Genomic DNA, 12,746 nt, shown 5'->3' on the forward strand with positions numbered 1-12,746 from the left:
CATAAATAGCTTTTTTATCTACTAATGACAAATTGAGAAAAAAATCAGAGAAATAAGTCTTTCATGGAGTTTTGGGTTTGGTTGTGGATAATTGAGTGATTGAGATGATATTGAAAGTGTAACATTTAATGTGATGTTTCACAGCTTCTTTTTGAATACCAATTCTAACTATATAAATGCATTAAGTTTATAGAATGTGAGAATCATTAGTTTTCATATATTTTATATACTTATTTGATGTTTATTTATAATAAACTTAAAACTTTTTAAAATTTTTATAACTTTTTTAAAAATTTAAAAAGAAATTGTGGGGAAAGAGAAATATGTACACTCCGATAATCACTATTGAAATCAATGAGGAGTTTACTCAAAAACCTAAAAACAGATTTCCATGTGACCCAGTTTTCCAATATTAAGTATATACTCAAACTACTAAGATGTATACTACTTTATAGCTAGGTGTATATTACGATGTACTTAGGTATGTACTACTACATACTTAGATGAATACTACTACATACTTATAAGTATATCATTACATAATTAAGTGCACACTACTAGGTACTTAGATGTGTAATACTATATCCTTGGATATGTGCTACTGTGTATTTAGGTATATATTCCTACATACTTAGGTATATACTACTAACAGGTAGTTGAACATCTGTGCTCATTACAACTCTACCCACAATAGCTAGGAAACAGTTTCAGCCTGTGTGCCCATCAACTGAAAAATAGATAATGAAATTGTGATGTGAGTACCCAATGAAATTTCAATCAGTTATAAATAAAATTAAAATTATGAGCTTCTTAGAAATGTAGATGGAACTGGAAAATATACTTAATAAGGTAACCTAGGCACAGATAAACAAACAGTATTATGTTCTCTGTCATATGAGTATCCTAGATAAATTCTTAGTGTTTTAACCTGAAGTCCAAAGAAAGAACAGAAAGTTAGAAAGAGGTCATTAGAAGGAGGACAAGAAAAAAGACAACTTAAGGAAAGAGGCATTCCAGAAAACCAATAATATGGAAGTGGAGGGAATGAACATGAGAATGAAGAGATATATGCAAAGATAGGGTGGTGAGTTGAAGGAGATAATTAACCAGAGCCAATAACATATGAAATGCTTTATGATCTTTATCAATCCTATATCCAACAGAGGGCTAATATCCAATATATACAAAGAACTCAAGAAGTTAGACTCCAGAGAACCAAATAACCCTATTAAAAAATGGGGTACAGAGCTAAACAAAGAATTCTCAACTGAGGGGTACTGAATGGCTGAGAAGCACCTAAAGAAATATTCAACATCCTTAGTCATCAGGAAAATGCAAATCAAAATAATCCTAAGATTCTACCTCACACCATTCAGAATGGCTAAGATAAAAATCTCAAGTGACAGCAGATGTCAGTGAGGTTGTGGAGAAAGAGGAATACTTCTTCATTGCTGGTGAGATTTCAAGCTCTAGAACCACTCTGGAAATGAGTTTGGTGGCTTCTCAGGAATTTGGACATAGTACTACCAGAATACTCCTCTATACCACTCTTAGGCATATACCCAGAATATGCTCCAACATGTAATAAGGACACATGCTCTACTATGTTCATAGCAACCTTATTTATTATAGCCAGAAACTGGAAACAATCCCGATGTCCCTCAACAGAGGAAAGGATACAGAATATGTGGTACATTAACAGAATGGAGTACTACTCAGCTACTAAATACAATGAATTTATCAAATTCTTAGGGAAATGGATGTATCCGGAGAATATCATCCTGAATGAGGTAGCCCAATTGACGTGTCAGAATGGCAGGTCACATCAGAACATACCACACTAAGCCCAAACAGTTCCACATGTAAGAGGTTTAATTGACAGGGAGAGAGGTAACAGTAGTGGAAAGAGAGGAGGGAGAGAGAGAATGAGATGGAGGAATGTTCCCTGTATATGTATGGGTTCTGAAGTAGTGGCCACAGATAAAGGTGGGAGGTGAGCCCAGTAGATCCTGGGTATATGGTGACTGTTGCCCTCTCAACAGGTCTGTGAGACCTGCCCATGTGACTCCACAGGCTTTGGAGGTCCTGATGCTAACATGCCTCCATTTTTGATATTATAAAGAGAAGGAAAGTAAAAAGGAAGAGGAAGCCGATTGTGAAAAAGGAACAAGGGTGTCATGTCTCTTAAGCTACTTCCTGTTGTCTAGGGGCATCATCAATGGGGGGTAGCTGGCTTTCACCACCGAGATTGACTTGGTAAATGTTTGCATTAGTTTCCTCTGTGGACAATGGCTCATCTGTGGGCAGCGGCTGGTAATCCTGTAACAGGAGCTTATTAATAGTCTGGTTAGAAATGTTTTGTATTTGTCATTGAAGAAATGTAGAAACAAGATTAATGAGGCAGCGAGCAAATAATAACACCAGGAAGATGACTAGGAAAGGAGTTACAAATGGGAGTATCCACTTCCATATGGGGTTTTCAAAAATCCCAGAACTGGAAGTCTCATGGTCCCTGAAAATTTTTATGTCTGACTGTAGCTCCTGGATTTGATTTCTTACTATCCCAGATTAGTTGACATAGAAACAGCATTCTTCTTGGAGGAACAGGCAAAGACCACCTTCTTTAGCTGTCAGAACATCTAGTCCCTGTTTGTTCTGAAGTACCATGGCTGCCAAAGAACCAATCTGTTTTTGGATAGTAAACACAGTTTCAGACATTTTTTGAAAATAGCTTTGAAACTGGGATGTGAATGTATTATATTGGGTCATGGAAGTCATTATCCCTGCAACTCCAGTAACAACACCTATATTCCTGTAGTAGCCAAGAGTGGCACAACTTGGACTGTCCTCTAATGCTGGGCAGCTATCATATCTATAACTGGGATTGGCAGGGGCTCATTTCCCTGGATTGGCCCCATGTCATGGAAAAGATGTACTAATGTGCAAACTCCTGACCAGCTAGCAGTTAGGCAATGATATTCCTGAGTGCCACACAGAATTGACATGTTTTGAATTATAGGGCATTGTGGCAGAGATGATATGTCAAGGGTTATGTTTCTATTGCAGTCTAGGGTGCTCTTCATTCCGACTGAATGAGTCCTAGAGTCCTTGAAACAGGTTGCCATACCAAAGAGAGGGACAGAAGAAAGGTATGGATTCATGGTGAAATTGGATCCATGGCAGCTGACAAAGGGTGAGGTAACATTACTTGGCAGTATCACTGAAGATGCTGTGACAATTGTGAGTTAGTTCCATGGGGTACACATAACCAGCAATCATTAAAGTGTCCAGGTCTGGTGACAATAAAGAGTTGTTATGCTGAGGTCAAGGTCTGAAGGAAAAGGTGAAATGGCAGGTTATTTCCATTTATGAGGGGCGATATCAAAGTGGTAAGGACCTCAGAGGAGTATTTGATTATCTCCACTGTTTTTCTGATATCCAGGGGTTGGGCAATTGAGGCATTTTTTTTCTGAATATGGACAGTGCTTACTGGGAACCAGGGCTGATTTTTACTGTAGAGCTTACCAACAACTCCTGTCTCCCACATGGAATCCCATGGGTCTCATATGTAGGAAAAGAGTGTCTTGTGGTGTTGATAGAAGAAATGATTGATCTATGATCCTAGCATATGTATCTGATAAGACCAATATAGGCAGCCCCCATATTCACCTGGCCACTTTCTACAATAATCTTTTGTTTGGCCAAAGAGAAAGCAGGTATAGCGATCATAGCACTTAGATGGGATTACAGATACCAAGATGATAGCAATTTGGATTGGTTCCTGACATCCGGCTATGGAGTAGCTTCCTGACCCTGTTTGGAAAGAGTGTTTGCTATCTGTGGGGGTTTTTTGATCCTTGAATCTCCAGATATAAGGGCTACCCTGGATAGAAATGAACAGCAGGGGAAGGATGAGAAACCTATGTCTAATCCAGTGAGATCAAGATGGAGTGGAGTCTCATTTTCTGGGATTGGGGACAAGGTGGGCAGTCTCATTGTCCTCTGGAGCTTAAGAGAGCATGATCCTGTTAAAATTGATGTGCATGAAGAAGAGTCATTTTTAGGTGGAGGAATGAAAGGTTTGAGGTGAGATAGATGAATCCAATGAGAGAGTCCCTCGAGTTTAGCAGCTGTAGGGGTCACAAGAATTACTTTAAAAGGGCCCTGACATTTGAGAGAGAGAGGTGAGGGCTGATGACCTGTAGGGGATAGAAGGACTTGGTCTCTAATGTTGATAGGCAGTGGACAGGATACAGTGTATGGTCGAGGTAGATGGTGGTCAGCAAAGTTACATAGGAGAGAACGGAGGTGGCAAAGTAATGGGGTAAATAGATGGTCTGGGAGGGGAGAGCATTTAGGTGAAAGACCAGGAGTTAGGACTGGACATCCATACATGAGTTTAAAGTGAGATATGAGGAGAGGTCTCTTTGAGAGAGCTCATAACCTAAAAAGAGCCAGAGGTAGGAGTTTTACCCAATCAAGGTGACGTTCCTGTGACAGCTTAACAAGAGTGGTTTTTAAAGAGCAATTAGTTCTTTCTACCTTACCAGAAGATTGAGCATGGTAAGGAATGTGAAAATGACAGGGGATGTCAAAGGCCTTAGATAGGACTTGCGAGATTTGGGAAGTAAATTCAGGACCATTGTCTGATTGGAGAGAGGCTGAGACACCAAACTGAAGAATGATCTCTTGGAGGAAGAGATCAGAGACTGTCTGAGCCCTTTTGTTAGTTGTGAGAAATGCCTCTACTCACCTCTAGAAGGTGTCCACCAAGACCAGGAGGTACTTGGCATGCCTGACAGTGGGCAGGTGGGTAAAGTCAAGTTCACAGTCAGTTCCAAGAAGGGAAACTCTAGCCTGATGTGTAGGAATAGGGGTGCTAGAATACCTTGAGTTGGGGTCAGACTTCTGACAGATTCCCCAAGAAGCAGTGATAGATTTTAAGAAGCTTAAGTCCTCAGGAGTGGGCTGTAGAGAGAGAGAGTATTGAGCTTGGTTTATGTACCTGGTAGAGTCCAGTAATTGGATGACATTGGGAGAATGGTGTTTAGCTACAGAGGGGTTCTGGACATCCCAGATTCAGGGATCTACCTGAGGATCTGGTAAAGGAAATAACATGGTACTGTTAGTAGGTTGCCTGGCTAGGAGAAGGAGCAGAGGAACTGCTGTTGAGCCTGGGGTTAGGTGAATGTGGAGAGCAAAGGAAATAGAGGCTCCCAGCCTAGTTAGAAGATCCCTCCCCAATAAGGGGACAGGACATGTTGGCACTACCAAAAAGGAATGGGTGAGAGGTACACCCCTAAAAGTGCACCTAAGTGGTGGGGTCTGGAGAGCAAAGTAAGGTTGTCTTCTTACTCTGACAACAGGAAAACGAGAAGGAGAAATGGGTCCCCAAAACTTAGTCAGGACTGAGTAAGTGGCTCCAGTGTCCAAGATGAAGGAGATGGGCAGCCCACATAACACAATATCTATCCAGGGCTCCCTGCTAGTGATGGCAGTTGCCGGGTCAAGGGAGCTTGGGCCTCCTCAGTCAGCCATAGCCAAGCCTAGGAGATCAGTTGGAGGGTTATCTGGGTGTGATGTTCCCCTGTTCTGCATAACATGAGGGCAATCAACCATCCAATATCCCTCTTGATGGCACCTAGGGCATGGCCCTCTTGTCTTGTGGAACTTAGGGAAGGCTTTTGCCCAATGAACTTTTTTACCACATTTCTAGCAGGTACCATGTGATCCCTGAGTCTTAGGCGACCATGAGTCTGGGGTAGTGGCTGGGGCTGGTCAGACAGCCTTTGCCAGCATATGGTATTTTTGTTTGCAGACTTTATCATCTCTCCCATGGTACACTTTGAAGGCCAGTGCTAAGACTTCTGCCTGTGTAGTTAGGGATTCCTTCTCCAGATTTTTCAGTTTAGCTCTTATGTTGGGGTAGCTCTGGGAAAAGAAGTAGATCATCAGAAGTTGCTTACATTCTGGGTTTTCAGGATCCAGATTAGTATGATGTAATAAAGACTTCTTAAGGCATTCTAAATATTGAGATGGATTCTCCTGCTTGTCCTGGACAACCTCTTGGAGTTTTTCAAAATTTACTGGCTTTAAGGTTGGTTTTCTAAGACCATCCAGAAGGTATGTAATGAGCCTGTCCCTGGCTAAAATATCACCTGCAGAATTGTAATTCCACCGGGATCCTGGTCTGGCACTGTCTCAGAACCAATTGGGTATGTGCCATCTATTTGGTGAATCCCGCCTGTATACACTCTTGCTGCTACCCAGACTCATCTGTGTTCCTCAGAAAGTAAATTATTATTAAGAATCATATGAACATCATGGAAAGTCAAGCTGTAAGATTGAGTGATATTCTGGAACTCTTTAATAAACTTGGAAGAGTTAAAAGTGTAGGATCCCAGCTTGTTTTCTATTTGGGAAAGTTCACTAAGTGAGAATGGACCATGTATTCTGACAAGACCATCTTCTCCAGCAACTTTTCTTAGAGGTAGGACAGTTGCTGGGTCAGGTGTCTCTGGGGAGGAAGGACTTGGATGTTTGGCTATAGCCTTATAGTGGGTGACAGGATGAGTGAAGGTAGATGCCAATGTTGGGTGTTTGGAGTGGCCCATAGCTGGCACAGAAGAAGAAGAGGAGGGATCAGGAGAGGTAGAACTAGCAGGCTTTGGGGCATCCTGGTAAGGAGGAGAAACTGAATTTGGGTTCTTGGTGGCTTGGATACAGGTCTGCGGCAAAAAGGGGGTGGTTCATTAGCTGGATCTAGCATTGTAGCATCACCTAGCAGAGGTTGTATAGATTTCATGGCTAAGAGAAGTTGGGTTGTAGAACAAGAAGAGTTCAAGGAGGGATTGGAATGGAGATAGATAAATGCTTGGACATAAGGAACCTCTTTCCATTTACCAGTTCGCTGGCAGTATGTATTAAGATCCAGTACAATAGTTGGATCTAGGGTACCATTAAGTGGCCATTTTGAACTCCCAACTAGTTGATATTTAATCCAGATCTTATTGCAGAGATATATTAATTTTGATGCCTTCAAGTCAGGCATCAGCCTCAAAGATTTGAGAATTTCCAGGAGACATCCCTGTGGAGTGCCTGGGGGTACAATTAAAGACGTTCTGACACCCATTGGTGGGTAGTTGGACTATTTGTACTAACATCCTGAGAACAGTTCAAGAACCAAGAAATATCAGCCAAAGCTAGTGGCTCAAGTTGTCATGAGATCCCCCTAGTGGTTACCCAGCAGACCCCGGCAGACTGCTGTGGAAAGCAACCCACCCTGGATTCAAGGATTTTTTGGCTGCAAGAGCCCTGAATAGTTGGGGAACGAGAGTTGCTTTAGAGGGAGGGGCAACCAATGGCAGAAGTCCTAAGACCTGTGTCAACTGAGAGGCATTTCTGTAAACCCCGTAGTTCCCAGAGAAGGCTGGCCAGGCCATATCTGGGAAGTTGGAAGTCCTCCACTTGACTGATTCTACCAATTAATATGCCAGTGTCTGTGTGAGAATTATAGCAGACTGGTAAATGGAAAACGTGAAACTGAATGGGTAGGTGTGAGCCTGAGCAGAGCCTAACCCCACCTGTTAGACAAGGCGGGTCACAGCTCACGTGGTAGAAGTTCATATGTCCTGCAGTGCGTGAGGCGGTTCTGGCTTGGCTGCAACATGTTGGTGGTGTCTTCAGCAAGCATAAGCAGCTTCTGTGCTGAAAGGCTGCGATTCTCGTAGTCACCAGGCGAAGGGGCCATGAACTCGCATACTCATGGCAGCTGCGGTTTCTGGTGCATCAACCAATCCACTTGTTCATTACCTCTGCCGGTCCCCAATGCAGGGCAATGCAGTGGCTGCTGACAGAAACCGCCAAATCTGAGTCTCAGTACCAGATGATGTGTTAGAATGGCGGGTTGGGTCAGAACATACCACACACTAGGCCCAAACAGTTCCACATATAAGAGGTTTAATTGAGAGGGAGAGGGGGGGAGTAGCACAAAAGGGAGGAGGGGGAGGGAGAGCAAGATGGAGGAATGTTCCCTGTGTATACATATGGGTTCTGACTTAGTGGCTGCAGATAAATGTGGGAGGTGAGCCCAATGGATTCTGGGAATATGGTGGTTGTTGCCCTGGCAACAGGACTCTGAGACCCGCACATGAGTCTCCACAGGCTTTGGATGCTAACAATACATACATACATGTTGTCTCCCGGTTGGTGCTCTAGGACTGGGACGAACAATTATCTGTGGGAGCAAGCAGTTAGTAAAGAAAGACACAGACGCCAGGTAGAAGTGATAAGAGAGAGAGCTTTACTGTAATTCACTCAGTATTTATAGTTAGGCTTGGGAACCAGACCCAGAGGAATGCGACACTTGCCCATATAACATAAACAGGAGAGAATCCATTAACACCAGACCAGAAGGAGATCTTGAAAGGAAGATCCAGGAAACCTTTTAACATAAGTATGAGACTTGCTAAGTCTATGATCTAAGGAGCAGCAGTCAGGACTCCTTCACACAGCAGGTGCTCAACTCCAGCTTGCAGCCTGTCGGGGCTGCTTACAGAACCAAGTCACTCCCAAGCAACAAGGTTGGGGGACGGAGTCCACACATACATACATACATACATACATACATACATACATACATACATACATATATATGTATGTATGTATGTATGTATATATGCATATATATATATGTATGCATGCATATATGTACATATATATGCATGAAACATAAATTAATGAAATAAGAAACCATACATTTAAAAAAGAGCAATGAGTGATATACCAATGACTTTGGAGGGCAACAGAGAAAGGAAGACATCACATATGTAATTATATTTTATCATTATAATTTCAAACATAAGATAAATAAGTCAAAAGTAACCATTTCTTTCTTGAATATGTTCTTTATTTACATTCAAAATGTTTTTCAGTTTCCAGTTCTCCCATTCAGAAACCGCCTATCCCATCTTCCCTCCCCCTGCCTCTATGAGGGTGCACCACCACCTACCTACACCCATTCTCCTTCACTGGTATTCCCCTACACTGTGGTATTGAACACCTTCAAGCACGATGGCCCCTCTTCCCACTGATGTCCAACAAGGCCATCTTCTGCCACATATGTGGCCAGCAACATGGGTTGTTTGTTGTGTATTCTTTTGTTGGTGGTCCAGTCCCTGGGTGCTCCAGAGGGTCTGGCCTGTTGACACTGTTGCTCCCTCCATGGGGCTGCAAACCCCCTCAGCTCCTTTAGTCCTTTCTCCATCTCCTCCATTGGGGACCCCCAAATGAGCTCAGTCCAATGGTTGGCTGCTAGAATCCTCCTTTGTATTTGTCAGTCTTTGGCAGAAACTCTCAGGAGACAACCATATTAGTTTTCTACTAGCAAGGACTCCCCAGCATCCACAATAACATCCAGTTTTGCTGGCTGTATATGGGATGGATCTCCACGTGGGGCAATCTTTGGGTGGCCCATCCTTCAATATCTGCTACAACATTTGTCCCCATATTTCCTCCTGTGAGTATTTTGTTCATCCATCTGAAGAGCACTGAAGCATCCACATATTGGTCTTCTTTCTTCTTAGGTTTCATATGGTCTGTGAATAGAATCTTGGGTATTCTGAACTTTTGGACTAATATGCACTTATCAGTGAGTATATACCTTGTTTGTTCCTTTGTGACTGAGTCACCTCACACAGGATGATATTCTCAAGTTCCACCCATTTGCAAATGTCATGAAGTCAATATTTTTTAGGTGTTTTCTTATTTACAATATCTCCTTTCCATGTTCCCCTCCAAAAAAATAAAATAAAATAAAATAAGAAAAAAATAGAAAACCCAAAACTAAAATCATCCCCTGTTCCTTCCCCCCCAACGCACCATCCCCGCCTCCTGCTTACTGTCCCTGACATTCCCCTACACTGGGGCATAAAACCTTCATGGGGCTGATGGCCAAGCCAGTCATCAATGGGAGGAGAGGACCGCAGCCTTGTGAAGTCAATATTTTTAATGGATGTGTAGTAATCTATGGTGTAAGTGTACCACATTTTCTGTATCCACTCCTCTGTTGAGGGATATCTGGGTTGCTTCTAGCTTCTGACTATTATAAATATGGGTGCTATGAACATAGTAGAGTATGTGATCTGATTAAATGTTGGAGCAACTTCTGGGTATATGCCCAGGACTGGTATTGCTGGGTTCTCAGGTAGTACTATGCTCAATTTTCTGAGGAACCACCAGACAGATTTCCATAGTAGTTTTATCAGCTTGCAGTCCCACCAGCAATGGAGGAACACTCTTTTTCCACATCCTTGCCAGCACCTGCTGTTATCTGAGTTTTTCTTTTTTTATTAGATGTTTTCTTTATTTACATTTTAAATGTTTTCTCTTTTCCTGGTTTCCCCTACAAAATACCCCACATTCCCTATTCAGTACTGTAGTACTGCTTGAGGTGTTGGATGCTGATTCCCCCAGAAGTTCTTTTATTTTTGAGAATAGTCTTCCCAGTGTGGGTTTTTTGTCATTCCAGATAAATTAAGAATTGCTCTTTCTAATGCTATGAGGAATTGATTAGGAGTTTTGATGGGGATCGCACTGAATATGTAGATTGCTTTTGGCAAGATGGCCATTTTTTACTATATTAATCCTGCCAATCCATGAGTATGGGAGATTTTTCCATTTTCTGAAGTCTTCTTTGATTTCTTTCTTCAGAGACTTGAAGTTCTTGTCATACAGATCTTTCACTTGTTTGGTTAGAGTCACAATATATTTGATATTGTTTGTGACTATTGTGAAGAGTGTCATTCCCCTAATTTCTTTTTCATCATGTTTATCCTTTGAGTGTAGGAAGGCTACCAACTTGTTTGAGTTAGTTTTTTACCTGGCCACATTGCTGAAGTTTTTATCAGCTATAGGATTTCTCTCATAGATTGTTTGGGGTTACTTAAGTATACTACAACATTATCATCAAGTAGTAGTATTTTTACTTCTTCCATTCCATTTAGTATACCTTTGAACTCCTTTTGTTGTCTAGTTGCTCTATCTAGAACTTCAAGTACTATATTGAATAGATAAGGAGAAAGAGGGCAGTCTTGTCTAGTGCCTGATTGCTTTAAGTTTCTCTCCATTTATTTAATGTTGGTTACTGGTTTGCTGTATATTTTCCTACTATGTTTATATATGGGCCTTGAATTCCTGATCTTTCTAAGACTTTTAAAATGAAGAGATGCTGACTATTGTAAAATACTTTTTCAGCATCTAATAAAATGTTATCGTTTTTAATAAAAGGTACTTTATATTTTTGTACCAATTGTTCTAGAATTCATCTCTTTAGACTTCAGTTTCCCTAGCAAAATATTTACCAAATCCAGATAAGAAATAGACATATATCAAGGTTTTCACAAATTCATTGTGACATTTCACAGAGAGATTATTCTAAGTTCATCTTTGTCATTTGTGCATTTATAGATTCTATGGTGGAAAGACTTATAAATTCCTTTCTTACTAACTAGGAGCTGTGATAGATCAGAATCTTGATATCTCTGATTCCTTCTAGTGATTCTCTTTCAGTTTCGTGGGAGATTCCTATGACTACTAATCTCAATAGACAGTGAGACAGAGAATGGCACTGTGTGAACAACTGACCTTTGAACACTGATGTCTGATCAGGTTGCTTTCCCTATGGGCAATTTTGTCTTAGGTGATTCACCTACAGAGCTTGGGGCATAAGTTATAATTATACCTCATATACCTTATATAATTATGGCTCATTGACTTTGATAAGTATAATATAGTAATATCCACTGTACACTAGGGTTTGAACTCTGCTTGGCCTATATATGTAGTTCCTGAATGTTCCAGTGTGATATTTCACTTTATTCCTTAAAGCTGCCCAGGATCACTTTGTGATGGTTTACATCCTGGTATTCTAATGTAGTCTGAGGTGGGGATTTATAGTTATCATGTAAGATTCCTTTCCCACAGGTGGACAGCCTTGTCTGGCCCCAGTGGGAGAGTATGTACTTAGGCCTGATGCGATTTGATGTCCCTTAGTGGGTTTGTCCCTGGGTGGGTTGGTGGAAGGGACCTCCATTCCTTGAGAAGAAGAGGACAGGAATGGAGGGAGGAAGTTGTGAGTTTTGGATTGAGGGGAGAGGAGGTAGATGGCTGCAAGCAAAATGTAAATGGAGTAAATAAATAAATGAAAAAAAGAAAAAATATAAGGATATACATACATGTTTATCCAGCAAATAATTTAGCTGGCATTCATGCAAATTATGATAAATACATAAAGACTGAGTAATACTTATTTAATTTCCATAGAATCACACCAAGAAACTTTTGTTATGTCCAATCTCAGTAAGTAAAATCCCCAAATAAATGACTTATTCAAATGAAAACAAAATGATTTAAAGCTGTAATTCTATGAACTAAATTGGAATTTGCTTATAATACACAACAAAACAGTAAAAAAGTAGCATATATTTGATGACTCAAGACTCTATGATTCTAGCCATAAGAGATTACTCTCAAAGATAGAGAGATATTAGTAGTACTGTACTGCTTAGGTAGAGGACCTGAGATCAGTTCCTAGGACTGAAAGTAGGAAGTTTACAGCTACATGCAACTGAAAGTCCTTCAGAACCAATGAACTCTTCTGGATTCTGAAGGCAGCTACAAAGAGAAAGCTATATACATCATCATCATCAGCAGCAGCAGCAGCAGCAGCACCACCACCACCACCACCA

Source organism: Mastomys coucha, unplaced genomic scaffold, assembly GCF_008632895.1.
Source record: "Mastomys coucha isolate ucsf_1 unplaced genomic scaffold, UCSF_Mcou_1 pScaffold21, whole genome shotgun sequence".
NCBI classification, from domain to species: domain Eukaryota; kingdom Metazoa; phylum Chordata; class Mammalia; order Rodentia; family Muridae; genus Mastomys; species Mastomys coucha.